At 51.1% G+C, this 26,743-nt stretch overlaps 34 non-coding genes across 34 annotated transcripts; all 34 read left to right on the top strand.

Annotated features, from left to right (window-relative positions):
- Positions 1–162: 162 nt before the first annotated feature.
- Trnaa-ugc lies at positions 163–235 on the top strand. Its single transcript has one exon. It is a non-coding gene; the product is annotated as a tRNA-Ala (tRNA).
- Positions 236–651: 416 nt separating this feature from the next.
- On the top strand, positions 652–724 carry Trnaa-agc. The gene has a single exon. It is a non-coding gene; the product is annotated as a tRNA-Ala (tRNA).
- A 1,013-nt stretch (positions 725–1,737) lies between these two features.
- Positions 1,738–1,810, top strand: Trnaa-ugc. Its single transcript has one exon. It is a non-coding gene; the product is annotated as a tRNA-Ala (tRNA).
- Positions 1,811–2,226: 416 nt separating this feature from the next.
- On the top strand, positions 2,227–2,299 carry Trnaa-agc. Its single transcript has one exon. It is a non-coding gene; the product is annotated as a tRNA-Ala (tRNA).
- Positions 2,300–3,312: 1,013 nt separating this feature from the next.
- Positions 3,313–3,385, top strand: Trnaa-ugc. The gene has a single exon. It is a non-coding gene; the product is annotated as a tRNA-Ala (tRNA).
- Positions 3,386–3,801: 416 nt separating this feature from the next.
- Positions 3,802–3,874, top strand: Trnaa-agc. Its single transcript has one exon. It is a non-coding gene; the product is annotated as a tRNA-Ala (tRNA).
- Positions 3,875–4,887: 1,013 nt separating this feature from the next.
- Trnaa-ugc lies at positions 4,888–4,960 on the top strand. The gene has a single exon. It is a non-coding gene; the product is annotated as a tRNA-Ala (tRNA).
- A 416-nt stretch (positions 4,961–5,376) lies between these two features.
- Positions 5,377–5,449, top strand: Trnaa-agc. Its single transcript has one exon. It is a non-coding gene; the product is annotated as a tRNA-Ala (tRNA).
- Positions 5,450–6,462: 1,013 nt separating this feature from the next.
- Trnaa-ugc lies at positions 6,463–6,535 on the top strand. The gene has a single exon. It is a non-coding gene; the product is annotated as a tRNA-Ala (tRNA).
- A 416-nt stretch (positions 6,536–6,951) lies between these two features.
- Trnaa-agc lies at positions 6,952–7,024 on the top strand. The gene has a single exon. It is a non-coding gene; the product is annotated as a tRNA-Ala (tRNA).
- A 1,013-nt stretch (positions 7,025–8,037) lies between these two features.
- Positions 8,038–8,110, top strand: Trnaa-ugc. The gene has a single exon. It is a non-coding gene; the product is annotated as a tRNA-Ala (tRNA).
- Positions 8,111–8,526: 416 nt separating this feature from the next.
- Trnaa-agc lies at positions 8,527–8,599 on the top strand. The gene has a single exon. It is a non-coding gene; the product is annotated as a tRNA-Ala (tRNA).
- Positions 8,600–9,612: 1,013 nt separating this feature from the next.
- On the top strand, positions 9,613–9,685 carry Trnaa-ugc. The gene has a single exon. It is a non-coding gene; the product is annotated as a tRNA-Ala (tRNA).
- A 416-nt stretch (positions 9,686–10,101) lies between these two features.
- Trnaa-agc lies at positions 10,102–10,174 on the top strand. Its single transcript has one exon. It is a non-coding gene; the product is annotated as a tRNA-Ala (tRNA).
- Positions 10,175–11,187: 1,013 nt separating this feature from the next.
- On the top strand, positions 11,188–11,260 carry Trnaa-ugc. Its single transcript has one exon. It is a non-coding gene; the product is annotated as a tRNA-Ala (tRNA).
- Positions 11,261–11,676: 416 nt separating this feature from the next.
- On the top strand, positions 11,677–11,749 carry Trnaa-agc. The gene has a single exon. It is a non-coding gene; the product is annotated as a tRNA-Ala (tRNA).
- Positions 11,750–12,762: 1,013 nt separating this feature from the next.
- Positions 12,763–12,835, top strand: Trnaa-ugc. The gene has a single exon. It is a non-coding gene; the product is annotated as a tRNA-Ala (tRNA).
- Positions 12,836–13,251: 416 nt separating this feature from the next.
- Trnaa-agc lies at positions 13,252–13,324 on the top strand. Its single transcript has one exon. It is a non-coding gene; the product is annotated as a tRNA-Ala (tRNA).
- Positions 13,325–14,347: 1,023 nt separating this feature from the next.
- On the top strand, positions 14,348–14,420 carry Trnaa-ugc. Its single transcript has one exon. It is a non-coding gene; the product is annotated as a tRNA-Ala (tRNA).
- Positions 14,421–14,836: 416 nt separating this feature from the next.
- Trnaa-agc lies at positions 14,837–14,909 on the top strand. The gene has a single exon. It is a non-coding gene; the product is annotated as a tRNA-Ala (tRNA).
- Positions 14,910–15,911: 1,002 nt separating this feature from the next.
- On the top strand, positions 15,912–15,984 carry Trnaa-ugc. The gene has a single exon. It is a non-coding gene; the product is annotated as a tRNA-Ala (tRNA).
- Positions 15,985–16,400: 416 nt separating this feature from the next.
- Positions 16,401–16,473, top strand: Trnaa-agc. The gene has a single exon. It is a non-coding gene; the product is annotated as a tRNA-Ala (tRNA).
- A 1,002-nt stretch (positions 16,474–17,475) lies between these two features.
- Trnaa-ugc lies at positions 17,476–17,548 on the top strand. Its single transcript has one exon. It is a non-coding gene; the product is annotated as a tRNA-Ala (tRNA).
- Positions 17,549–17,964: 416 nt separating this feature from the next.
- On the top strand, positions 17,965–18,037 carry Trnaa-agc. The gene has a single exon. It is a non-coding gene; the product is annotated as a tRNA-Ala (tRNA).
- Positions 18,038–19,039: 1,002 nt separating this feature from the next.
- Positions 19,040–19,112, top strand: Trnaa-ugc. The gene has a single exon. It is a non-coding gene; the product is annotated as a tRNA-Ala (tRNA).
- Positions 19,113–19,528: 416 nt separating this feature from the next.
- Trnaa-agc lies at positions 19,529–19,601 on the top strand. The gene has a single exon. It is a non-coding gene; the product is annotated as a tRNA-Ala (tRNA).
- Positions 19,602–20,614: 1,013 nt separating this feature from the next.
- Trnaa-ugc lies at positions 20,615–20,687 on the top strand. Its single transcript has one exon. It is a non-coding gene; the product is annotated as a tRNA-Ala (tRNA).
- Positions 20,688–21,103: 416 nt separating this feature from the next.
- Positions 21,104–21,176, top strand: Trnaa-agc. Its single transcript has one exon. It is a non-coding gene; the product is annotated as a tRNA-Ala (tRNA).
- A 1,002-nt stretch (positions 21,177–22,178) lies between these two features.
- Positions 22,179–22,251, top strand: Trnaa-ugc. The gene has a single exon. It is a non-coding gene; the product is annotated as a tRNA-Ala (tRNA).
- Positions 22,252–22,667: 416 nt separating this feature from the next.
- On the top strand, positions 22,668–22,740 carry Trnaa-agc. Its single transcript has one exon. It is a non-coding gene; the product is annotated as a tRNA-Ala (tRNA).
- Positions 22,741–23,744: 1,004 nt separating this feature from the next.
- On the top strand, positions 23,745–23,817 carry Trnaa-ugc. The gene has a single exon. It is a non-coding gene; the product is annotated as a tRNA-Ala (tRNA).
- Positions 23,818–24,233: 416 nt separating this feature from the next.
- Trnaa-agc lies at positions 24,234–24,306 on the top strand. Its single transcript has one exon. It is a non-coding gene; the product is annotated as a tRNA-Ala (tRNA).
- A 1,002-nt stretch (positions 24,307–25,308) lies between these two features.
- On the top strand, positions 25,309–25,381 carry Trnaa-ugc. The gene has a single exon. It is a non-coding gene; the product is annotated as a tRNA-Ala (tRNA).
- Positions 25,382–25,797: 416 nt separating this feature from the next.
- Positions 25,798–25,870, top strand: Trnaa-agc. Its single transcript has one exon. It is a non-coding gene; the product is annotated as a tRNA-Ala (tRNA).
- The last annotated feature ends 873 nt before the right edge of the window (positions 25,871–26,743 follow it).

Genomic DNA, 26,743 nt, shown 5'->3' with positions numbered 1-26,743 from the left:
AGTCGTAATACCAGAGCATCGAAACTACTTGGAACTCTTGCGTATGTGAACGTGTCCGCGCCTTTGTACTCTGGTCCCTTCACCCCTGCAAACCAACCAACCATCGCGTCCGTGCACATAAGAGTAGCAAAGAACGGAGATCAGCGCAGCTTGCTTGTGCTTGGGGGCGTAGCTCAGTTGGTAGAGCGTTCGCTTTGCATGTGAAAGGTCCCGGGTTCAAGCCCCGGCGCCTCCATGTTTTGTGGTCAGTGCGTGGTAAGTGTTGGTCGCGGCGAGCCTAAAGACACGCAAGATGTTGCAAAGCCAGCGTCACAGACTCGTATACCGACGTAAGGAGAGCAAGACGTAAATGTGAGGACCGGCTGTTGTCGAGGTGTCATCGAGTGCAAATCTGCCTTAGGTATAACGGCCTAACCTCAATGAAGTCTAGAGAGTGGACAACACGTTCGTCTACCTCAGAGCGTTGGCCGAACGCTATTTTCGACGTCGTGCGTGCCACTTTGATTTTGGCCAACTACGATTCGATACAGAATGCAGGAAACCTGAAAGACACCCTCACGGACTCATTGAGAGTAGTGTTTGTCAGCGGAATAATGGGAGTGCAAGGGTCTGTGTCATTGATATGGCTGTATGTAGCGCAGTTCGTCAGCAGGGGGCGTAGCTCAGATGGTAGAGCGCTCGCTTAGCATGCGAGAGGTACTGGGATCGATACCCAGCGCCTCCAGAATTTTTAACACACCAACATGCGCACACTGCCATGCAAGTGGAATAATTCACAGCCAGAAAATGTGTCAAGGCAGATACGAGCCAACGATTAGCAGCCACAATTGGCAAGCGTGCTGTAATGCGCACGAAGCACCCTCCTCCCACCACTACACTTAATTTAGAAACAGTACAAGTGTTCCCATAAGATTCTCAAACCTATGTCGCAAAGATCAGCCTTGCGCCGAATTCACAAAAATCCCACTGCACATTCCAATTCTTGACGTGCAGTCGGCTGCTACTGGTGTTGCTAGTTGTGACTGCTGATGACAGATGCCGTAGCAATCAATTCATGGAGTGAGTTGTATGTTTTGCGATACTCTGTCTCTGACAAGCAAGCAGAGGTGACATAGGCGCGAACACAGGAAGCTTGCAGCCCCTCGCTGCCTGCAGACACCGAACAGCCACACTAGGAGGGCGGCCTAAGTCGTCGGCGAAATGTGCTCATTCGCTTGTGTGCGACGTCAAGCTCTAAATAAGGCTGTCACTAGCGTGAGCGTTGCGTGAGCGTCGTGTAAAGTCGGAAAAGTCGTCTGCGTGGGTGAGTGCCATGTTTGGGGAGCGTTTCGTAGTTTGCGCAGTGCAATGGAGACGCGGAAAGTTGTTGTGGCCCAGTCTTTTGCAGTTGGACGACAAGAGTGGTACACAGTAGTAAAGTGCGAGGCAGTGAGTTGGCATGAACAGTCGAGTGCACAATGGGTCTTCAGATGTGCTTGTTACCTCAGGTGCTGTGTGATTGTCGACATGGAGTGAAAACGGAGCAACTTGTGACTGTCCCTTCAATTTAAGACGTTAAAAACGGACGGAATTTGCAGTCGTAATACCAGAGCATCGAAACTACTTGGAACTCTTGCGTATGTGAACGTGTCCGCGCCTTTGTACTCTGGTCCCCTCACCCCTGCAAACCAACCAACCATCGCGTCCGTGCACATGAGAGTAGCAAAGAACGGAGAACAGCGCAGCTTGGTTGTGCTTGGGGGCGTAGCTCAGTTGGTAGAGCGTTCGCTTTGCATGTGAAAGGTCCCGGGTTCAAGCCCCGGCGCCTCCATGTTTTGTGGTCAGTGCGTGGTAAGTGTTGGTCGCGGCGAGCCTAAAGGCACGCAAGATGTTGCAAAGCCAGCGTCACAGACTCGTATACTGACGTAAGGAGAGCAAGACGTAAATGTGAGGACCGGCTGTTGTCGAGGTGTCATCGAGTGCAAATCTGCCTTAGGTATAACGGCCTAACCTCAATGAAGTCTAGAGAGTGGACAACACGTTCGTCTACCTCAGAGCGTTGGCCGAACGCTATTTTCGACGTCGTGCGTGCCACTTTGATTTTGGCCAACTACGATTCGATACAGAATGCAGGAAACCTGAAAGACACCCTCACGGACTCATTGAGAGTAGTGTTTGTCAGCGGAATAATGGGAGTGCAAGGGTCTGTGTCATTGATATGGCTGTATGTAGCGCAGTTCGTCAGCGGGGGGCGTAGCTCAGATGGTAGAGCGCTCGCTTAGCATGCGAGAGGTACTGGGATCGATACCCAGCGCCTCCAGAATTTTTAACACACCAACATGCGCACACTGCCATGCAAGTGGAATAATTCACAGCCAGAAAATGTGTCAAGGCAGATACGAGCCAACGATTAGCAGCCACAATTGGCAAGCGTGCTGTAATGCGCACGAAGCACCCTCCTCCCACCACTACACTTAATTTAGAAACAGTACAAGTGTTCCCATAAGATTCTCAAACCTATGTCGCAAAGATCAGCCTTGCGCCGAATTCACAAAAATCCCACTGCACATTCCAATTCTTGACGTGCAGTCGGCTGCTACTGGTGTTGCTAGTTGTGACTGCTGATGACAGATGCCGTAGCAATCAATTCATGGAGTGAGTTGTATGTTTTGCGATACTCTGTCTCTGACAAGCAAGCAGAGGTGACATAGGCGCGAACACAGGAAGCTTGCAGCCCCTCGCTGCCTGCAGACACCGAACAGCCACACTAGGAGGGCGGCCTAAGTCGTCGGCGAAATGTGCTCATTCGCTTGTGTGCGACGTCAAGCTCTAAATAAGGCTGTCACTAGCGTGAGCGTTGCGTGAGCGTCGTGTAAAGTCGGAAAAGTCGTCTGCGTGGGTGAGTGCCATGTTTGGGGAGCGTTTCGTAGTTTGCGCAGTGCAATGGAGACGCGGAAAGTTGTTGTGGCCCAGTCTTTTGCAGTTGGACGACAAGAGTGGTACACAGTAGTAAAGTGCGAGGCAGTGAGTTGGCATGAACAGTCGAGTGCACAATGGGTCTTCAGATGTGCTTGTTACCTCAGGTGCTGTGTGATTGTCGACATGGAGTGAAAACGGAGCAACTTGTGACTGTCCCTTCAATTTAAGACGTTAAAAACGGACGGAATTTGCAGTCGTAATACCAGAGCATCGAAACTACTTGGAACTCTTGCGTATGTGAACGTGTCCGCGCCTTTGTACTCTGGTCCCCTCACCCCTGCAAACCAACCAACCATCGCGTCCGTGCACATGAGAGTAGCAAAGAACGGAGAACAGCGCAGCTTGGTTGTGCTTGGGGGCGTAGCTCAGTTGGTAGAGCGTTCGCTTTGCATGTGAAAGGTCCCGGGTTCAAGCCCCGGCGCCTCCATGTTTTGTGGTCAGTGCGTGGTAAGTGTTGGTCGCGGCGAGCCTAAAGGCACGCAAGATGTTGCAAAGCCAGCGTCACAGACTCGTATACTGACGTAAGGAGAGCAAGACGTAAATGTGAGGACCGGCTGTTGTCGAGGTGTCATCGAGTGCAAATCTGCCTTAGGTATAACGGCCTAACCTCAATGAAGTCTAGAGAGTGGACAACACGTTCGTCTACCTCAGAGCGTTGGCCGAACGCTATTTTCGACGTCGTGCGTGCCACTTTGATTTTGGCCAACTACGATTCGATACAGAATGCAGGAAACCTGAAAGACACCCTCACGGACACATTGAGAGTAGTGTTTGTCAGCGGAATAATGGGAGTGCAAGGGTCTGTGTCATTGATATGGCTGTATGTAGCGCAGTTTGTCAGCAGGGGGCGTAGCTCAGATGGTAGAGCGCTCGCTTAGCATGCGAGAGGTACTGGGATCGATACCCAGCGCCTCCAGAATTTTTAACACACCAACATGCGCACACTGCCATGCAAGTGGAATATATCACAGCCAGAAAATGTGTCAAGGCAGATACGAGCCAACGATTAGCAGCCACAATTGGCAAGCGTGCTGTAATGCGCACGGAGCACCCTCCTCCCACCACTACACTTAATTTAGAAACAGTACAAGTGTTCCCATAAGATTCTCAAACCTATGTCGCAAAGATCAGCCTTGCGCCGAATTCACAAAAATCCCACTGCACATTCCAATTCTTGACGTGCAGTCGGCTGCTACTGGTGTTGCTAGTTGTGACTGCTGATGACAGATGCCGTAGCAATCAATTCATGGAGTGAGTTGTATGTTTTGCGATACTCTGTCTCTGACAAGCAAGCAGAGGTGACATAGGCGCGAACACAGGAAGCTTGCAGCCCCTCGCTGCCTGCAGACACCGAACAGCCACACTAGGAGGGCGGCCTAAGTCGTCGGCGAAATGTGCTCATTCGCTTGTGTGCGACGTCAAGCTCTAAATAAGGCTGTCACTAGCGTGAGCGTTGCGTGAGCGTCGTGTAAAGTCGGAAAAGTCGTCTGCGTGGGTGAGTGGCATGTTTGGGGAGCGTTTCGTAGTTTGCGCAGTGCAATGGAGACGCGGAAAGTTGTTGTGGCCCAGTCTTTTGCAGTTGGACGACAAGAGTGGTACACAGTAGTAAAGTGCGAGGCAGTGAGTTGGCATGAACAGTCGAGTGCACAATGGGTCTTCAGATGTGCTTGTTACCTCAGGTGCTGTGTGATTGTCGACATGGAGTGAAAACGGAGCAACTTGTGACTGTCCCTTCAATTTAAGACGTTAAAAACGGACGGAATTTGCAGTCGTAATACCAGAGCATCGAAACTACTTGGAACTCTTGCGTATGTGAACGTGTCCGCGCCTTTGTACTCTGGTCCCTTCACCCCTGCAAACCAACCAACCATCGCGTCCGTGCACATAAGAGTAGCAAAGAACGGAGAACAGCGCAGCTTGGTTGTGCTTGGGGGCGTAGCTCAGTTGGTAGAGCGTTCGCTTTGCATGTGAAAGGTCCCGGGTTCAAGCCCCGGCGCCTACACGTTTTGTGGTCAGTGCGTGGTAAGTGTTGGTCGCGGCGAGCCTAAAGGCACGCAAGATGTTGCAAAGCCAGCGTCACAGACTCGTATACTGACGTAAGGAGAGCAAGACGTAAATGTGAGGACCGGCTGTTGTCGAGGTGTCATCGAGTGCAAATCTGCCTTAGGTATAACGGCCTAACCTCAATGAAGTCTAGAGAGTGGACAACACGTTCGTCTACCTCAGAGCGTTGGCCGAACGCTATTTTCGACGTCGTGCGTGCCACTTTGATTTTGGCCAACTACGATTCGATACAGAATGCAGGAAACCTGAAAGACACCCTCACGGACACATTGAGAGTAGTGTTTGTCAGCGGAATAATGGGAGTGCAAGGGTCTGTGTCATTGATATGGCTGTATGTAGCACAGTTCGTCAGCAGGGGGCGTAGCTCAGATGGTAGAGCGCTCGCTTAGCATGCGAGAGGTACTGGGATCGATACCCAGCGCCTCCAGAATTTTTAACACACCAACATGCGCACACTGCCATGCAAGTGGAATAATTCACAGCCAGAAAATGTGTCAAGGCAGATACGAGCCAACGATTAGCAGCCACAATTGGCAAGCGTGCTGTAATGCGCACGAAGCACCCTCCTCCCACCACTACACTTAATTTAGAAACAGTACAAGTGTTCCCATAAGATTCTCAAACCTATGTCGCAAAGATCAGCCTTGCGCCGAATTCACAAAAATCCCACTGCACATTCCAATTCTTGACGTGCAGTCGGCTGCTACTGGTGTTGCTAGTTGTGACTGCTGATGACAGATGCCGTAGCAATCAATTCATGGAGTGAGTTGTATGTTTTGCGATACTCTGTCTCTGACAAGCAAGCAGAGGTGACATAGGCGCGAACACAGGAAGCTTGCAGCCCCTCGCTGCCTGCAGACACCGAACAGCCACACTAGGAGGGCGGCCTAAGTCGTCGGCGAAATGTGCTCATTCGCTTGTGTGCGACGTCAAGCTCTAAATAAGGCTGTCACTAGCGTGAGCGTTGCGTGAGCGTCGTGTAAAGTCGGAAAAGTCGTCTGCGTGGGTGAGTGGCATGTTTGGGGAGCGTTTCGTAGTTTGCGCAGTGCAATGGAGACGCGGAAAGTTGTTGTGGCCCAGTCTTTTGCAGTTGGACGACAAGAGTGGTACACAGTAGTAAAGTGCGAGGCAGTGAGTTGGCATGAACAGTCGAGTGCACAATGGGTCTTCAGATGTGCTTGTTACCTCAGGTGCTGTGTGATTGTCGACATGGAGTGAAAACGGAGCAACTTGTGACTGTCCCTTCAATTTAAGACGTTAAAAACGGACGGAATTTGCAGTCGTAATACCAGAGCATCGAAACTACTTGGAACTCTTGCGTATGTGAACGTGTCCGCGCCTTTGTACTCTGGTCCCTTCACCCCTGCAAACCAACCAACCATCGCGTCCGTGCACATAAGAGTAGCAAAGAACGGAGATCAGCGCAGCTTGCTTGTGCTTGGGGGCGTAGCTCAGTTGGTAGAGCGTTCGCTTTGCATGTGAAAGGTCCCGGGTTCAAGCCCCGGCGCCTCCATGTTTTGTGGTCAGTGCGTGGTAAGTGTTGGTCGCGGCGAGCCTAAAGACACGCAAGATGTTGCAAAGCCAGCGTCACAGACTCGTATACCGACGTAAGGAGAGCAAGACGTAAATGTGAGGACCGGCTGTTGTCGAGGTGTCATCGAGTGCAAATCTGCCTTAGGTATAACGGCCTAACCTCAATGAAGTCTAGAGAGTGGACAACACGTTCGTCTACCTCAGAGCGTTGGCCGAACGCTATTTTCGACGTCGTGCGTGCCACTTTGATTTTGGCCAACTACGATTCGATACAGAATGCAGGAAACCTGAAAGACACCCTCACGGACTCATTGAGAGTAGTGTTTGTCAGCGGAATAATGGGAGTGCAAGGGTCTGTGTCATTGATATGGCTGTATGTAGCGCAGTTCGTCAGCAGGGGGCGTAGCTCAGATGGTAGAGCGCTCGCTTAGCATGCGAGAGGTACTGGGATCGATACCCAGCGCCTCCAGAATTTTTAACACACCAACATGCGCACACTGCCATGCAAGTGGAATATATCACAGCCAGAAAATGTGTCAAGGCAGATACGAGCCAACGATTAGCAGCCACAATTGGCAAGCGTGCTGTAATGCGCACGAAGCACCCTCCTCCCACCACTACACTTAATTTAGAAACAGTACAAGTGTTCCCATAAGATTCTCAAACCTATGTCGCAAAGATCAGCCTTGCGCCGAATTCACAAAAATCCCACTGCACATTCCAATTCTTGACGTGCAGTCGGCTGCTACTGGTGTTGCTAGTTGTGACTGCTGATGACAGATGCCGTAGCAATCAATTCATGGAGTGAGTTGTATGTTTTGCGATACTCTGTCTCTGACAAGCAAGCAGAGGTGACATAGGCGCGAACACAGGAAGCTTGCAGCCCCTCGCTGCCTGCAGACACCGAACAGCCACACTAGGAGGGCGGCCTAAGTCGTCGGCGAAATGTGCTCATTCGCTTGTGTGCGACGTCAAGCTCTAAATAAGGCTGTCACTAGCGTGAGCGTTGCGTGAGCGTCGTGTAAAGTCGGAAAAGTCGTCTGCGTGGGTGAGTGCCATGTTTGGGGAGCGTTTCGTAGTTTGCGCAGTGCAATGGAGACGCGGAAAGTTGTTGTGGCCCAGTCTTTTGCAGTTGGACGACAAGAGTGGTACACAGTAGTAAAGTGCGAGGCAGTGAGTTGGCATGAACAGTCGAGTGCACAATGGGTCTTCAGATGTGCTTGTTACCTCAGGTGCTGTGTGATTGTCGACATGGAGTGAAAACGGAGCAACTTGTGACTGTCCCTTCAATTTAAGACGTTAAAAACGGACGGAATTTGCAGTCGTAATACCAGAGCATCGAAACTACTTGGAACTCTTGCGTATGTGAACGTGTCCGCGCCTTTGTACTCTGGTCCCTTCACCCCTGCAAACCAACCAACCATCGCGTCCGTGCACATAAGAGTAGCAAAGAACGGAGATCAGCGCAGCTTGCTTGTGCTTGGGGGCGTAGCTCAGTTGGTAGAGCGTTCGCTTTGCATGTGAAAGGTCCCGGGTTCAAGCCCCGGCGCCTCCATGTTTTGTGGTCAGTGCGTGGTAAGTGTTGGTCGCGGCGAGCCTAAAGACACGCAAGATGTTGCAAAGCCAGCGTCACAGACTCGTATACCGACGTAAGGAGAGCAAGACGTAAATGTGAGGACCGGCTGTTGTCGAGGTGTCATCGAGTGCAAATCTGCCTTAGGTATAACGGCCTAACCTCAATGAAGTCTAGAGAGTGGACAACACGTTCGTCTACCTCAGAGCGTTGGCCGAACGCTATTTTCGACGTCGTGCGTGCCACTTTGATTTTGGCCAACTACGATTCGATACAGAATGCAGGAAACCTGAAAGACACCCTCACGGACTCATTGAGAGTAGTGTTTGTCAGCGGAATAATGGGAGTGCAAGGGTCTGTGTCATTGATATGGCTGTATGTAGCGCAGTTCGTCAGCAGGGGGCGTAGCTCAGATGGTAGAGCGCTCGCTTAGCATGCGAGAGGTACTGGGATCGATACCCAGCGCCTCCAGAATTTTTAACACACCAACATGCGCACACTGCCATGCAAGTGGAATAATTCACAGCCAGAAAATGTGTCAAGGCAGATACGAGCCAACGATTAGCAGCCACAATTGGCAAGCGTGCTGTAATGCGCACGAAGCACCCTCCTCCCACCACTACACTTAATTTAGAAACAGTACAAGTGTTCCCATAAGATTCTCAAACCTATGTCGCAAAGATCAGCCTTGCGCCGAATTCACAAAAATCCCACTGCACATTCCAATTCTTGACGTGCAGTCGGCTGCTACTGGTGTTGCTAGTTGTGACTGCTGATGACAGATGCCGTAGCAATCAATTCATGGAGTGAGTTGTATGTTTTGCGATACTCTGTCTCTGACAAGCAAGCAGAGGTGACATAGGCGCGAACACAGGAAGCTTGCAGCCCCTCGCTGCCTGCAGACACCGAACAGCCACACTAGGAGGGCGGCCTAAGTCGTCGGCGAAATGTGCTCATTCGCTTGTGTGCGACGTCAAGCTCTAAATAAGGCTGTCACTAGCGTGAGCGTTGCGTGAGCGTCGTGTAAAGTCGGAAAAGTCGTCTGCGTGGGTGAGTGGCATGTTTGGGGAGCGTTTCGTAGTTTGCGCAGTGCAATGGAGACGCGGAAAGTTGTTGTGGCCCAGTCTTTTGCAGTTGGACGACAAGAGTGGTACACAGTAGTAAAGTGCGAGGCAGTGAGTTGGCATGAACAGTCGAGTGCACAATGGGTCTTCAGATGTGCTTGTTACCTCAGGTGCTGTGTGATTGTCGACATGGAGTGAAAACGGAGCAACTTGTGACTGTCCCTTCAATTTAAGACGTTAAAAACGGACGGAATTTGCAGTCGTAATACCAGAGCATCGAAACTACTTGGAACTCTTGCGTATGTGAACGTGTCCGCGCCTTTGTACTCTGGTCCCTTCACCCCTGCAAACCAACCAACCATCGCGTCCGTGCACATAAGAGTAGCAAAGAACGGAGAACAGCGCAGCTTGGTTGTGCTTGGGGGCGTAGCTCAGTTGGTAGAGCGTTCGCTTTGCATGTGAAAGGTCCCGGGTTCAAGCCCCGGCGCCTCCACGTTTTGTGGTCAGTGCGTGGTAAGTGTTGGTCGCGGCGAGCCTAAAGGCACGCAAGATGTTGCAAAGCCAGCGTCACAGACTCGTATACTGACGTAAGGAGAGCAAGACGTAAATGTGAGGACCGGCTGTTGTCGAGGTGTCATCGAGTGCAAATCTGCCTTAGGTATAACGGCCTAACCTCAATGAAGTCTAGAGAGTGGACAACACGTTCGTCTACCTCAGAGCGTTGGCCGAACGCTATTTTCGACGTCGTGCGTGCCACTTTGATTTTGGCCAACTACGATTCGATACAGAATGCAGGAAACCTGAAAGACACCCTCACGGACACATTGAGAGTAGTGTTTGTCAGCGGAATAATGGGAGTGCAAGGGTCTGTGTCATTGATATGGCTGTATGTAGCACAGTTCGTCAGCAGGGGGCGTAGCTCAGATGGTAGAGCGCTCGCTTAGCATGCGAGAGGTACTGGGATCGATACCCAGCGCCTCCAGAATTTTTAACACACCAACATGCGCACACTGCCATGCAAGTGGAATAATTCACAGCCAGAAAATGTGTCAAGGCAGATACGAGCCAACGATTAGCAGCCACAATTGGCAAGCGTGCTGTAATGCGCACGAAGCACCCTCCTCCCACCACTACACTTAATTTAGAAACAGTACAAGTGTTCCCATAAGATTCTCAAACCTATGTCGCAAAGATCAGCCTTGCGCCGAATTCACAAAAATCCCACTGCACATTCCAATTCTTGACGTGCAGTCGGCTGCTACTGGTGTTGCTAGTTGTGACTGCTGATGACAGATGCCGTAGCAATCAATTCATGGAGTGAGTTGTATGTTTTGCGATACTCTGTCTCTGACAAGCAAGCAGAGGTGACATAGGCGCGAACACAGGAAGCTTGCAGCCCCTCGCTGCCTGCAGACACCGAACAGCCACACTAGGAGGGCGGCCTAAGTCGTCGGCGAAATGTGCTCATTCGCTTGTGTGCGACGTCAAGCTCTAAATAAGGCTGTCACTAGCGTGAGCGTTGCGTGAGCGTCGTGTAAAGTCGGAAAAGTCGTCTGCGTGGGTGAGTGGCATGTTTGGGGAGCGTTTCGTAGTTTGCGCAGTGCAATGGAGACGCGGAAAGTTGTTGTGGCCCAGTCTTTTGCAGTTGGACGACAAGAGTGGTACACAGTAGTAAAGTGCGAGGCAGTGAGTTGGCATGAACAGTCGAGTGCACAATGGGTCTTCAGATGTGCTTGTTACCTCAGGTGCTGTGTGATTGTCGACATGGAGTGAAAACGGAGCAACTTGTGACTGTCCCTTCAATTTAAGACGTTAAAAACGGACGGAATTTGCAGTCGTAATACCAGAGCATCGAAACTACTTGGAACTCTTGCGTATGTGAACGTGTCCGCGCCTTTGTACTCTGGTCCCTTCACCCCTGCAAACCAACCAACCATCGCGTCCGTGCACATAAGAGTAGCAAAGAACGGAGATCAGCGCAGCTTGCTTGTGCTTGGGGGCGTAGCTCAGTTGGTAGAGCGTTCGCTTTGCATGTGAAAGGTCCCGGGTTCAAGCCCCGGCGCCTCCATGTTTTGTGGTCAGTGCGTGGTAAGTGTTGGTCGCGGCGAGCCTAAAGACACGCAAGATGTTGCAAAGCCAGCGTCACAGACTCGTATACCGACGTAAGGAGAGCAAGACGTAAATGTGAGGACCGGCTGTTGTCGAGGTGTCATCGAGTGCAAATCTGCCTTAGGTATAACGGCCTAACCTCAATGAAGTCTAGAGAGTGGACAACACGTTCGTCTACCTCAGAGCGTTGGCCGAACGCTATTTTCGACGTCGTGCGTGCCACTTTGATTTTGGCCAACTACGATTCGATACAGAATGCAGGAAACCTGAAAGACACCCTCACGGACTCATTGAGAGTAGTGTTTGTCAGCGGAATAATGGGAGTGCAAGGGTCTGTGTCATTGATATGGCTGTATGTAGCGCAGTTCGTCAGCAGGGGGCGTAGCTCAGATGGTAGAGCGCTCGCTTAGCATGCGAGAGGTACTGGGATCGATACCCAGCGCCTCCAGAATTTTTAACACACCAACATGCGCACACTGCCATGCAAGTGGAATAATTCACAGCCAGAAAATGTGTCAAGGCAGATACGAGCCAACGATTAGCAGCCACAATTGGCAAGCGTGCTGTAATGCGCACGAAGCACCCTCCTCCCACCACTACACTTAATTTAGAAACAGTACAAGTGTTCCCATAAGATTCTCAAACCTATGTCGCAAAGATCAGCCTTGCGCCGAATTCACAAAAATCCCACTGCACATTCCAATTCTTGACGTGCAGTCGGCTGCTACTGGTGTTGCTAGTTGTGACTGCTGATGACAGATGCCGTAGCAATCAATTCATGGAGTGAGTTGTATGTTTTGCGATACTCTGTCTCTGACAAGCAAGCAGAGGTGACATAGGCGCGAACACAGGAAGCTTGCAGCCCCTCGCTGCCTGCAGACACCGAACAGCCACACTAGGAGGGCGGCCTAAGTCGTCGGCGAAATGTGCTCATTCGCTTGTGTGCGACGTCAAGCTCTAAATAAGGCTGTCACTAGCGTGAGCGTTGCGTGAGCGTCGTGTAAAGTCGGAAAAGTCGTCTGCGTGGGTGAGTGGCATGTTTGGGGAGCGTTTCGTAGTTTGCGCAGTGCAATGGAGACGCGGAAAGTTGTTGTGGCCCAGTCTTTTGCAGTTGGACGACAAGAGTGGTACACAGTAGTAAAGTGCGAGGCAGTGAGTTGGCATGAACAGTCGAGTGCACAATGGGTCTTCAGATGTGCTTGTTACCTCAGGTGCTGTGTGATTGTCGACATGGAGTGAAAACGGAGCAACTTGTGACTGTCCCTTCAATTTAAGACGTTAAAAACGGACGGAATTTGCAGTCGTAATACCAGAGCATCGAAACTACTTGGAACTCTTGCGTATGTGAACGTGTCCGCGCCTTTGTACTCTGGTCCCTTCACCCCTGCAAACCAACCAACCATCGCGTCCGTGCACATAAGAGTAGCAAAGAACGGAGAACAGCGCAGCTTGGTTGTGCTTGGGGGCGTAGCTCAGTTGGTAGAGCGTTCGCTTTGCATGTGAAAGGTCCCGGGTTCAAGCCCCGGCGCCTCCACGTTTTGTGGTCAGTGCGTGGTAAGTGTTGGTCGCGGCGAGCCTAAAGGCACGCAAGATGTTGCAAAGCCAGCGTCACAGACTCGTATACTGACGTAAGGAGAGCAAGACGTAAATGTGAGGACCGGCTGTTGTCGAGGTGTCATCGAGTGCAAATCTGCCTTAGGTATAACGGCCTAACCTCAATGAAGTCTAGAGAGTGGACAACACGTTCGTCTACCTCAGAGCGTTGGCCGAACGCTATTTTCGACGTCGTGCGTGCCACTTTGATTTTGGCCAACTACGATTCGATACAGAATGCAGGAAACCTGAAAGACACCCTCACGGACACATTGAGAGTAGTGTTTGTCAGCGGAATAATGGGAGTGCAAGGGTCTGTGTCATTGATATGGCTGTATGTAGCGCAGTTCGTCAGCAGGGGGCGTAGCTCAGATGGTAGAGCGCTCGCTTAGCATGCGAGAGGTACTGGGATCGATACCCAGCGCCTCCAGAATTTTTAACACACCAACATGCGCACACTGCCATGCAAGTGGAATATATCACAGCCAGAAAATGTGTCAAGGCAGATACGAGCCAACGATTAGCAGCCACAATTGGCAAGCGTGCTGTAATGCGCACGAAGCACCCTCCTCCCACCACTACACTTAATTTAGAAACAGTACAAGTGTTCCCATAAGATTCTCAAACCTATGTCGCAAAGATCAGCCTTGCGCCGAATTCACAAAAATCCCACTGCACATTCCAATTCTTGACGTGCAGTCGGCTGCTACTGGTGTTGCTAGTTGTGACTGCTGATGACAGATGCCGTAGCAATCAATTCATGGAGTGAGTTGTATGTTTTGCGATACTCTGTCTCTGACAAGCAAGCAGAGGTGACATAGGCGCGAACACAGGAAGCTTGCAGCCCCTCGCTGCCTGCAGACACCGAACAGCTGCCTGCAGACACCGAACAGCCACACTAGGAGGGCGGCCTAAGTCGTCGGCGAAATGTGCTCATTCGCTTGTGTGCGACGTCAAGCTCTAAATAAGGCTGTCACTAGCGTGAGCGTCGTGTAAAGTCGGAAAAGTCGTCTGCGTGGGTGAGTGCCATGTTTGGGGAGCGTTTCGTAGTTTGCGCAGTGCAATGGAGACGCGGAAAGTTGTTGTGGCCCAGTCTTTTGCAGTTGGACGACAAGAGTGGTACACAGTAGTAAAGTGCGAGGCAGTGAGTTGGCATGAACAGTCGAGTGCACAATGGGTCTTCAGATGTGCTTGTTACCTCAGGTGCTGTGTGATTGTCGACATGGAGTGAAAACGGAGCAACTTGTGACTGTCCCTTCAATTTAAGACGTTAAAAACGGACGGAATTTGCAGTCGTAATACCAGAGCATCGAAACTACTTGGAACTCTTGCGTATGTGAACGTGTCCGCGCCTTTGTACTCTGGTCCCTTCACCCCTGCAAACCAACCAACCATCGCGTCCGTGCACATAAGAGTAGCAAAGAACGGAGAACAGCGCAGCTTGGTTGTGCTTGGGGGCGTAGCTCAGTTGGTAGAGCGTTCGCTTTGCATGTGAAAGGTCCCGGGTTCAAGCCCCGGCGCCTCCACGTTTTGTGGTCAGTGCGTGGTAAGTGTTGGTCGCGGCGAGCCTAAAGGCACGCAAGATGTTGCAAAGCCAGCGTCACAGACTCGTATACTGACGTAAGGAGAGCAAGACGTAAATGTGAGGACCGGCTGTTGTCGAGGTGTCATCGAGTGCAAATCTGCCTTAGGTATAACGGCCTAACCTCAATGAAGTCTAGAGAGTGGACAACACGTTCGTCTACCTCAGAGCGTTGGCCGAACGCTATTTTCGACGTCGTGCGTGCCACTTTGATTTTGGCCAACTACGATTCGATACAGAATGCAGGAAACCTGAAAGACACCCTCACGGACACATTGAGAGTAGTGTTTGTCAGCGGAATAATGGGAGTGCAAGGGTCTGTGTCATTGATATGGCTGTATGTAGCGCAGTTCGTCAGCAGGGGGCGTAGCTCAGATGGTAGAGCGCTCGCTTAGCATGCGAGAGGTACTGGGATCGATACCCAGCGCCTCCAGAATTTTTAACACACCAACATGCGCACACTGCCATGCAAGTGGAATATATCACAGCCAGAAAATGTGTCAAGGCAGATACGAGCCAACGATTAGCAGCCACAATTGGCAAGCGTGCTGTAATGCGCACGAAGCACCCTCCTCCCACCACTACACTTAATTTAGAAACAGTACAAGTGTTCCCATAAGATTCTCAAACCTATGTCGCAAAGATCAGCCTTGCGCCGAATTCACAAAAATCCCACTGCACATTCCAATTCTTGACGTGCAGTCGGCTGCTACTGGTGTTGCTAGTTGTGACTGCTGATGACAGATGCCGTAGCAATCAATTCATGGAGTGAGTTGTATGTTTTGCGATACTCTGTCTCTGACAAGCAAGCAGAGGTGACATAGGCGCGAACACAGGAAGCTTGCAGCCCCTCGCTGCCTGCAGACACCGAACAGCCACACTAGGAGGGCGGCCTAAGTCGTCGGCGAAATGTGCTCATTCGCTTGTGTGCGACGTCAAGCTCTAAATAAGGCTGTCACTAGCGTGAGCGTCGTGTAAAGTCGGAAAAGTCGTCTGCGTGGGTGAGTGCCATGTTTGGGGAGCGTTTCGTAGTTTGCGCAGTGCAATGGAGACGCGGAAAGTTGTTGTGGCCCAGTCTTTTGCAGTTGGACGACAAGAGTGGTACACAGTAGTAAAGTGCGAGGCAGTGAGTTGGCATGAACAGTCGAGTGCACAATGGGTCTTCAGATGTGCTTGTTACCTCAGGTGCTGTGTGATTGTCGACATGGAGTGAAAACGGAGCAACTTGTGACTGTCCCTTCAATTTAAGACGTTAAAAACGGACGGAATTTGCAGTCGTAATACCAGAGCATCGAAACTACTTGGAACTCTTGCGTATGTGAACGTGTCCGCGCCTTTGTACTCTGGTCCCTTCACCCCTGCAAACCAACCAACCATCGCGTCCGTGCACATAAGAGTAGCAAAGAACGGAGAACAGCGCAGCTTGGTTGTGCTTGGGGGCGTAGCTCAGTTGGTAGAGCGTTCGCTTTGCATGTGAAAGGTCCCGGGTTCAAGCCCCGGCGCCTCCACGTTTTGTGGTCAGTGCGTGGTAAGTGTTGGTCGCGGCGAGCCTAAAGGCACGCAAGATGTTGCAAAGCCAGCGTCACAGACTCGTATACTGACGTAAGGAGAGCAAGACGTAAATGTGAGGACCGGCTGTTGTCGAGGTGTCATCGAGTGCAAATCTGCCTTAGGTATAACGGCCTAACCTCAATGAAGTCTAGAGAGTGGACAACACGTTCGTCTACCTCAGAGCGTTGGCCGAACGCTATTTTCGACGTCGTGCGTGCCACTTTGATTTTGGCCAACTACGATTCGATACAGAATGCAGGAAACCTGAAAGACACCCTCACGGACACATTGAGAGTAGTGTTTGTCAGCGGAATAATGGGAGTGCAAGGGTCTGTGTCATTGATATGGCTGTATGTAGCACAGTTCGTCAGCAGGGGGCGTAGCTCAGATGGTAGAGCGCTCGCTTAGCATGCGAGAGGTACTGGGATCGATACCCAGCGCCTCCAGAATTTTTAACACACCAACATGCGCACACTGCCATGCAAGTGGAATAATTCACAGCCAGAAAATGTGTCAAGGCAGATACGAGCCAACGATTAGCAGCCACAATTGGCAAGCGTGCTGTAATGCGCACGAAGCACCCTCCTCCCACCACTACACTTAATTTAGAAACAGTACAAGTGTTCCCATAAGATTCTCAAACCTATGTCGCAAAGATCAGCCTTGCGCCGAATTCACAAAAATCCCACTGCACATTCCAATTCTTGACGTGCAGTCGGCTGCTACTGGTGTTGCTAGTTGTGACTGCTGATGACAGATGCCGTAGCAATCAATTCATGGAGTGAGTTGTATGTTTTGCGATACTCTGTCTCTGACAAGCAAGCAGAGGTGACATAGGCGCGAACACAGGAAGCTTGCAGCCCCTCGCTGCCTGCAGACACCGAACAGCCACACTAGGAGGGCGGCCTAAGTCGTCGGCGAAATGTGCTCATTCGCTTGTGTGCGACGTCAAGCTCTAAATAAGGCTGTCACTAGCGTGAGCGTCGTGTAAAGTCGGAAAAGTCGTCTGCGTGGGTGAGTGGCATGTTTGGGGAGCGTTTCGTAGTTTGCGCAGTGCAATGGAGACGCGGAAAGTTGTTGTGGCCCAGTCTTTTGCAGTTGGACGACAAGAGTGGTACACAGTAGTAAAGTGCGAGGCAGTGAGTTGGCATGAACAGTCGAGTGCACAATGGGTCTTCAGATGTGCTTGTTACCTCAGGTGCTGTGTGATTGTCGACATGGAGTGAAAACGGAGCAACTTGTGACTGTCCCTTCAATTTAAGACGTTAAAAACGGACGGAATTTGCAGTCGTAATACCAGAGCATCGAAACTACTTGGAACTCTTGCGTATGTGAACGTGTCCGCGCCTTTGTACTCTGGTCCCTTCACCCCTGCAAACCAACCAACCATCGCGTCCGTGCACATAAGAGTAGCAAAGAACGGAGATCAGCGCAGCTTGCTTGTGCTTGGGGGCGTAGCTCAGTTGGTAGAGCGTTCGCTTTGCATGTGAAAGGTCCCGGGTTCAAGCCCCGGCGCCTCCATGTTTTGTGGTCAGTGCGTGGTAAGTGTTGGTCGCGGCGAGCCTAAAGACACGCAAGATGTTGCAAAGCCAGCGTCACAGACTCGTATACCGACGTAAGGAGAGCAAGACGTAAATGTGAGGACCGGCTGTTGTCGAGGTGTCATCGAGTGCAAATCTGCCTTAGGTATAACGGCCTAACCTCAATGAAGTCTAGAGAGTGGACAACACGTTCGTCTACCTCAGAGCGTTGGCCGAACGCTATTTTCGACGTCGTGCGTGCCACTTTGATTTTGGCCAACTACGATTCGATACAGAATGCAGGAAACCTGAAAGACACCCTCACGGACTCATTGAGAGTAGTGTTTGTCAGCGGAATAATGGGAGTGCAAGGGTCTGTGTCATTGATATGGCTGTATGTAGCGCAGTTCGTCAGCAGGGGGCGTAGCTCAGATGGTAGAGCGCTCGCTTAGCATGCGAGAGGTACTGGGATCGATACCCAGCGCCTCCAGAATTTTTAACACACCAACATGCGCACACTGCCATGCAAGTGGAATAATTCACAGCCAGAAAATGTGTCAAGGCAGATACGAGCCAACGATTAGCAGCCACAATTGGCAAGCGTGCTGTAATGCGCACGAAGCACCCTCCTCCCACCACTACACTTAATTTAGAAACAGTACAAGTGTTCCCATAAGATTCTCAAACCTATGTCGCAAAGATCAGCCTTGCGCCGAATTCACAAAAATCCCACTGCACATTCCAATTCTTGACGTGCAGTCGGCTGCTACTGGTGTTGCTAGTTGTGACTGCTGATGACAGATGCCGTAGCAATCAATTCATGGAGTGAGTTGTATGTTTTGCGATACTCTGTCTCTGACAAGCAAGCAGAGGTGACATAGGCGCGAACACAGGAAGCTTGCAGCCCCTCGCTGCCTGCAGACACCGAACAGCCACACTAGGAGGGCGGCCTAAGTCGTCGGCGAAATGTGCTCATTCGCTTGTGTGCGACGTCAAGCTCTAAATAAGGCTGTCACTAGCGTGAGCGTCGTGTAAAGTCGGAAAAGTCGTCTGCGTGGGTGAGTGGCATGTTTGGGGAGCGTTTCGTAGTTTGCGCAGTGCAATGGAGACGCGGAAAGTTGTTGTGGCCCAGTCTTTTGCAGTTGGACGACAAGAGTGGTACACAGTAGTAAAGTGCGAGGCAGTGAGTTGGCATGAACAGTCGAGTGCACAATGGGTCTTCAGATGTGCTTGTTACCTCAGGTGCTGTGTGATTGTCGACATGGAGTGAAAACGGAGCAACTTGTGACTGTCCCTTCAATTTAAGACGTTAAAAACGGACGGAATTTGCAGTCGTAATACCAGAGCATCGAAACTACTTGGAACTCTTGCGTATGTGAACGTGTCCGCGCCTTTGTACTCTGGTCCCTTCACCCCTGCAAACCAACCAACCATCGCGTCCGTGCACATAAGAGTAGCAAAGAACGGAGATCAGCGCAGCTTGCTTGTGCTTGGGGGCGTAGCTCAGTTGGTAGAGCGTTCGCTTTGCATGTGAAAGGTCCCGGGTTCAAGCCCCGGCGCCTCCATGTTTTGTGGTCAGTGCGTGGTAAGTGTTGGTCGCGGCGAGCCTAAAGACACGCAAGATGTTGCAAAGCCAGCGTCACAGACTCGTATACCGACGTAAGGAGAGCAAGACGTAAATGTGAGGACCGGCTGTTGTCGAGGTGTCATCGAGTGCAAATCTGCCTTAGGTATAACGGCCTAACCTCAATGAAGTCTAGAGAGTGGACAACACGTTCGTCTACCTCAGAGCGTTGGCCGAACGCTATTTTCGACGTCGTGCGTGCCACTTTGATTTTGGCCAACTACGATTCGATACAGAATGCAGGAAACCTGAAAGACACCCTCACGGACTCATTGAGAGTAGTGTTTGTCAGCGGAATAATGGGAGTGCAAGGGTCTGTGTCATTGATATGGCTGTATGTAGCGCAGTTCGTCAGCAGGGGGCGTAGCTCAGATGGTAGAGCGCTCGCTTAGCATGCGAGAGGTACTGGGATCGATACCCAGCGCCTCCAGAATTTTTAACACACCAACATGCGCACACTGCCATGCAAGTGGAATAATTCACAGCCAGAAAATGTGTCAGGGCAGATACGAGCCAACGATTAGCAGCCACAATTGGCAAGCGTGCTGTAATGCGCACGAAGCACCCTCCTCCCACCACTACACTTAATTTAGAAACAGTACAAGTGTTCCCATAAGATTCTCAAACCTATGTCGCAAAGATCAGCCTTGCGCCGAATTCACAAAAATCCCACTGCACATTCCAATTCTTGACGTGCAGTCGGCTGCTACTGGTGTTGCTAGTTGTGACTGCTGATGACAGATGCCGTAGCAATCAATTCATGGAGTGAGTTGTATGTTTTGCGATACTCTGTCTCTGACAAGCAAGCAGAGGTGACATAGGCGCGAACACAGGAAGCTTGCAGCCCCTCGCTGCCTGCAGACACCGAACAGCCACACTAGGAGGGCGGCCTAAGTCGTCGGCGAAATGTGCTCATTCGCTTGTGTGCGACGTCAAGCTCTAAATAAGGCTGTCACTAGCGTGAGCGTTGCGTGAGCGTCGTGTAAAGTCGGAAAAGTCGTCTGCGTGGGTGAGTGGCATGTTTGGGGAGCGTTTCGTAGTTTGCGCAGTGCAATGGAGACGCGGAAAGTTGTTGTGGCCCAGTCTTTTGCAGTTGGACGACAAGAGTGGTACACAGTAGTAAAGTGCGAGGCAGTGAGTTGGCATGAACAGTCGAGTGCACAATGGGTCTTCAGATGTGCTTGTTACCTCAGGTGCTGTGTGATTGTCGACATGGAGTGAAAACGGAGCAACTTGTGACTGTCCCTTCAATTTAAGACGTTAAAAACGGACGGAATTTGCAGTCGTAATACCAGAGCATCGAAACTACTTGGAACTCTTGCGTATGTGAACGTGTCCGCGCCTTTGTACTCTGGTCCCTTCACCCCTGCAAACCAACCAACCATCGCGTCCGTGCACATAAGAGTAGCAAAGAACGGAGAACAGCGCAGCTTGGTTGTGCTTGGGGGCGTAGCTCAGTTGGTAGAGCGTTCGCTTTGCATGTGAAAGGTCCCGGGTTCAAGCCCCGGCGCCTCCACGTTTTGTGGTCAGTGCGTGGTAAGTGTTGGTCGCGGCGAGCCTAAAGGCACGCAAGATGTTGCAAAGCCAGCGTCACAGACTCGTATACTGACGTAAGGAGAGCAAGACGTAAATGTGAGGACCGGCTGTTGTCGAGGTGTCATCGAGTGCAAATCTGCCTTAGGTATAACGGCCTAACCTCAATGAAGTCTAGAGAGTGGACAACACGTTCGTCTACCTCAGAGCGTTGGCCGAACGCTATTTTCGACGTCGTGCGTGCCACTTTGATTTTGGCCAACTACGATTCGATACAGAATGCAGGAAACCTGAAAGACACCCTCACGGACACATTGAGAGTAGTGTTTGTCAGCGGAATAATGGGAGTGCAAGGGTCTGTGTCATTGATATGGCTGTATGTAGCGCAGTTCGTCAGCAGGGGGCGTAGCTCAGATGGTAGAGCGCTCGCTTAGCATGCGAGAGGTACTGGGATCGATACCCAGCGCCTCCAGAATTTTTAACACACCAACATGCGCACACTGCCATGCAAGTGGAATATATCACAGCCAGAAAATGTGTCAAGGCAGATACGAGCCAACGATTAGCAGCCACAATTGGCAAGCGTGCTGTAATGCGCACGAAGCACCCTCCTCCCACCACTACACTTAATTTAGAAACAGTACAAGTGTTCCCATAAGATTCTCAAACCTATGTCGCAAAGATCAGCCTTGCGCCGAATTCACAAAAATCCCACTGCACATTCCAATTCTTGACGTGCAGTCGGCTGCTACTGGTGTTGCTAGTTGTGACTGCTGATGACAGATGCCGTAGCAATCAATTCATGGAGTGAGTTGTATGTTTTGCGATACTCTGTCTCTGACAAGCAAGCAGAGGTGACATAGGCGCGAACACAGGAAGCTTGCAGCCCCTCGCTGCCTGCAGACACCGAACAGCCACACTAGGAGGGCGGCCTAAGTCGTCGGCGAAATGTGCTCATTCGCTTGTGTGCGACGTCAAGCTCTAAATAAGGCTGTCACTAGCGTGAGCGTCGTGTAAAGTCGGAAAAGTCGTCTGCGTGGGTGAGTGCCATGTTTGGGGAGCGTTTCGTAGTTTGCGCAGTGCAATGGAGACGCGGAAAGTTGTTGTGGCCCAGTCTTTTGCAGTTGGACGACAAGAGTGGTACACAGTAGTAAAGTGCGAGGCAGTGAGTTGGCATGAACAGTCGAGTGCACAATGGGTCTTCAGATGTGCTTGTTACCTCAGGTGCTGTGTGATTGTCGACATGGAGTGAAAACGGAGCAACTTGTGACTGTCCCTTCAATTTAAGACGTTAAAAACGGACGGAATTTGCAGTCGTAATACCAGAGCATCGAAACTACTTGGAACTCTTGCGTATGTGAACGTGTCCGCGCCTTTGTACTCTGGTCCCTTCACCCCTGCAAACCAACCAACCATCGCGTCCGTGCACATAAGAGTAGCAAAGAACGGAGAACAGCGCAGCTTGGTTGTGCTTGGGGGCGTAGCTCAGTTGGTAGAGCGTTCGCTTTGCATGTGAAAGGTCCCGGGTTCAAGCCCCGGCGCCTCCACGTTTTGTGGTCAGTGCGTGGTAAGTGTTGGTCGCGGCGAGCCTAAAGGCACGCAAGATGTTGCAAAGCCAGCGTCACAGACTCGTATACTGACGTAAGGAGAGCAAGACGTAAATGTGAGGACCGGCTGTTGTCGAGGTGTCATCGAGTGCAAATCTGCCTTAGGTATAACGGCCTAACCTCAATGAAGTCTAGAGAGTGGACAACACGTTCGTCTACCTCAGAGCGTTGGCCGAACGCTATTTTCGACGTCGTGCGTGCCACTTTGATTTTGGCCAACTACGATTCGATACAGAATGCAGGAAACCTGAAAGACACCCTCACGGACTCATTGAGAGTAGTGTTTGTCAGCGGAATAATGGGAGTGCAAGGGTCTGTGTCATTGATATGGCTGTATGTAGCGCAGTTCGTCAGCAGGGGGCGTAGCTCAGATGGTAGAGCGCTCGCTTAGCATGCGAGAGGTACTGGGATCGATACCCAGCGCCTCCAGAATCTTTAACACACCAACATGCGCACACTGCCATGCAAGTGGAATAATTCACAGCCAGAAAATGTGTCAAGGCAGATACGAGCCAACGATTAGCAGCCACAATTGGCAAGCGTGCTGTAATGCGCACGAAGCACCCTCCTCCCACCACTACACTTAATTTAGAAACAGTACAAGTGTTCCCATAAGATTCTCAAACCTATGTCGCAAAGATCAGCCTTGCGCCGAATTCACAAAAATCCCACTGCACATTCCAATTCTTGACGTGCAGTCGGCTGCTACTGGTGTTGCTAGTTGTGACTGCTGATGACAGATGCCGTAGCAATCAATTCATGGAGTGAGTTGTATGTTTTGCGATACTCTGTCTCTGACAAGCAAGCAGAGGTGACATAGGCGCGAACACAGGAAGCTTGCAGCCCCTCGCTGCCTGCAGACACCGAACAGCCACACTAGGAGGGCGGCCTAAGTCGTCGGCGAAATGTGCTCATTCGCTTGTGTGCGACGTCAAGCTCTAAATAAGGCTGTCACTAGCGTGAGCGTTGCGTGAGCGTCGTGTAAAGTCGTCTGCGTGGGTGAGTGCCATGTTTGGGGAGCGTTTCGTAGTTTGCGCAGTGCAATGGAGACGCGGAAAGTTGTTGTGGCCCAGTCTTTTGCAGTTGGACGACAAGAGTGGTACACAGTAGTAAAGTGCGAGGCAGTGAGTTGGCATGAACAGTCGAGTGCACAATGGGTCTTCAGATGTGCTTGTTACCTCAGGTGCTGTGTGATTGTCGACATGGAGTGAAAACGGAGCAACTTGTGACTGTCCCTTCAATTTAAGACGTTAAAAACGGACGGAATTTGCAGTCGTAATACCAGAGCATCGAAACTACTTGGAACTCTTGCGTATGTGAACGTGTCCGCGCCTTTGTACTCTGGTCCCTTCACCCCTGCAAACCAACCAACCATCGCGTCCGTGCACATAAGAGTAGCAAAGAACGGAGAACAGCGCAGCTTGGTTGTGCTTGGGGGCGTAGCTCAGTTGGTAGAGCGTTCGCTTTGCATGTGAAAGGTCCCGGGTTCAAGCCCCGGCGCCTCCACGTTTTGTGGTCAGTGCGTGGTAAGTGTTGGTCGCGGCGAGCCTAAAGGCACGCAAGATGTTGCAAAGCCAGCGTCACAGACTCGTATACTGACGTAAGGAGAGCAAGACGTAAATGTGAGGACCGGCTGTTGTCGAGGTGTCATCGAGTGCAAATCTGCCTTAGGTATAACGGCCTAACCTCAATGAAGTCTAGAGAGTGGACAACACGTTCGTCTACCTCAGAGCGTTGGCCGAACGCTATTTTCGACGTCGTGCGTGCCACTTTGATTTTGGCCAACTACGATTCGATACAGAATGCAGGAAACCTGAAAGACACCCTCACGGACACATTGAGAGTAGTGTTTGTCAGCGGAATAATGGGAGTGCAAGGGTCTGTGTCATTGATATGGCTGTATGTAGCGCAGTTCGTCAGCAGGGGGCGTAGCTCAGATGGTAGAGCGCTCGCTTAGCATGCGAGAGGTACTGGGATCGATACCCAGCGCCTCCAGAATTTTTAACACACCAACATGCGCACACTGCCATGCAAGTGGAATATATCACAGCCAGAAAATGTGTCAAGGCAGATACGAGCCAACGATTAGCAGCCACAATTGGCAAGCGTGCTGTAATGCGCACGAAGCACCCTCCTCCCACCACTACACTTAATTTAGAAACAGTACAAGTGTTCCCATAAGATTCTCAAACCTATGTCGCAAAGATCAGCCTTGCGCCGAATTCACAAAAATCCCACTGCACATTCCAATTCTTGACGTGCAGTCGGCTGCTACTGGTGTTGCTAGTTGTGACTGCTGATGACAGATGCCGTAGCAATCAATTCATGGAGTGAGTTGTATGTTTTGCGATACTCTGTCTCTGACAAGCAAGCAGAGGTGACATAGGCGCGAACACAGGAAGCTTGCAGCCCCTCGCTGCCTGCAGACACCGAACAGCCACACTAGGAGGGCGGCCTAAGTCGTCGGCGAAATGTGCTCATTCGCTTGTGTGCGACGTCAAGCTCTAAATAAGGCTGTCACTAGCGTGAGCGTCGTGTAAAGTCGGAAAAGTCGTCTGCGTGGGTGAGTGCCATGTTTGGGGAGCGTTTCGTAGTTTGCGCAGTGCAATGGAGACGCGGAAAGTTGTTGTGGCCCAGTCTTTTGCAGTTGGACGACAAGAGTGGTACACAGTAGTAAAGTGCGAGGCAGTGAGTTGGCATGAACAGTCGAGTGCACAATGGGTCTTCAGATGTGCTTGTTACCTCAGGTGCTGTGTGATTGTCGACATGGAGTGAAAACGGAGCAACTTGTGACTGTCCCTTCAATTTAAGACGTTAAAAACGGACGGAATTTGCAGTCGTAATACCAGAGCATCGAAACTACTTGGAACTCTTGCGTATGTGAACGTGTCCGCGCCTTTGTACTCTGGTCCCTTCACCCCTGCAAACCAACCAACCATCGCGTCCGTGCACATAAGAGTAGCAAAGAACGGAGAACAGCGCAGCTTGGTTGTGCTTGGGGGCGTAGCTCAGTTGGTAGAGCGTTCGCTTTGCATGTGAAAGGTCCCGGGTTCAAGCCCCGGCGCCTCCACGTTTTGTGGTCAGTGCGTGGTAAGTGTTGGTCGCGGCGAGCCTAAAGGCACGCAAGATGTTGCAAAGCCAGCGTCACAGACTCGTATACTGACGTAAGGAGAGCAAGACGTAAATGTGAGGACCGGCTGTTGTCGAGGTGTCATCGAGTGCAAATCTGCCTTAGGTATAACGGCCTAACCTCAATGAAGTCTAGAGAGTGGACAACACGTTCGTCTACCTCAGAGCGTTGGCCGAACGCTATTTTCGACGTCGTGCGTGCCACTTTGATTTTGGCCAACTACGATTCGATACAGAATGCAGGAAACCTGAAAGACACCCTCACGGACTCATTGAGAGTAGTGTTTGTCAGCGGAATAATGGGAGTGCAAGGGTCTGTGTCATTGATATGGCTGTATGTAGCGCAGTTCGTCAGCAGGGGGCGTAGCTCAGATGGTAGAGCGCTCGCTTAGCATGCGAGAGGTACTGGGATCGATACCCAGCGCCTCCAGAATTTTTAACACACCAACATGCGCACACTGCCATGCAAGTGGAATAATTCACAGCCAGAAAATGTGTCAAGGCAGATACGAGCCAACGATTAGCAGCCACAATTGGCAAGCGTGCTGTAATGCGCACGAAGCACCCTCCTCCCACCACTACACTTAATTTAGAAACAGTACAAGTGTTCCCATAAGATTCTCAAACCTATGTCGCAAAGATCAGCCTTGCGCCGAATTCACAAAAATCCCACTGCACATTCCAATTCTTGACGTGCAGTCGGCTGCTACTGGTGTTGCTAGTTGTGACTGCTGATGACAGATGCCGTAGCAATCAATTCATGGAGTGAGTTGTATGTTTTGCGATACTCTGTCTCTGACAAGCAAGCAGAGGTGACATATGCGCGAACACAGGAAGCTTGCAGCCCCTCGCTGCCTGCAGACACCGAACAGCCACACTAGGAGGGCGGCCTAAGTCGTCGGCGAAATGTGCTCATTCGCTTGTGTGCGACGTCAAGCTCTAAATAAGGCTGTCACTAGCGTGAGCGTTGCGTGAGCGTCGTGTAAAGTCGGAAAAGTCGTCTGCGTGGGTGAGTGGCATGTTTGGGGAGCGTTTCGTAGTTTGCGCAGTGCAATGGAGACGCGGAAAGTTGTTGTGGCCCAGTCTTTTGCAGTTGGACGACAAGAGTGGTACACAGTAGTAAAGTGCGAGGCAGTGAGTTGGCATGAACAGTCGAGTGCACAATGGGTCTTCAGATGTGCTTGTTACCTCAGGTGCTGTGTGATTGTCGACATGGAGTGAAAACGGAGCAACTTGTGACTGTCCCTTCAATTTAAGACGTTAAAAACGGACGGAATTTGCAGTCGTAATACCAGAGCATCGA

Source organism: Schistocerca americana, unplaced genomic scaffold, assembly GCF_021461395.2.
Source record: "Schistocerca americana isolate TAMUIC-IGC-003095 unplaced genomic scaffold, iqSchAmer2.1 HiC_scaffold_415, whole genome shotgun sequence".
Lineage (NCBI taxonomy): Eukaryota > Metazoa > Arthropoda > Insecta > Orthoptera > Acrididae > Schistocerca > Schistocerca americana.
The sequence above is the reverse complement of the archived record's forward strand: the minus strand, read 5'-3'. Positions and strand labels throughout refer to the sequence as shown.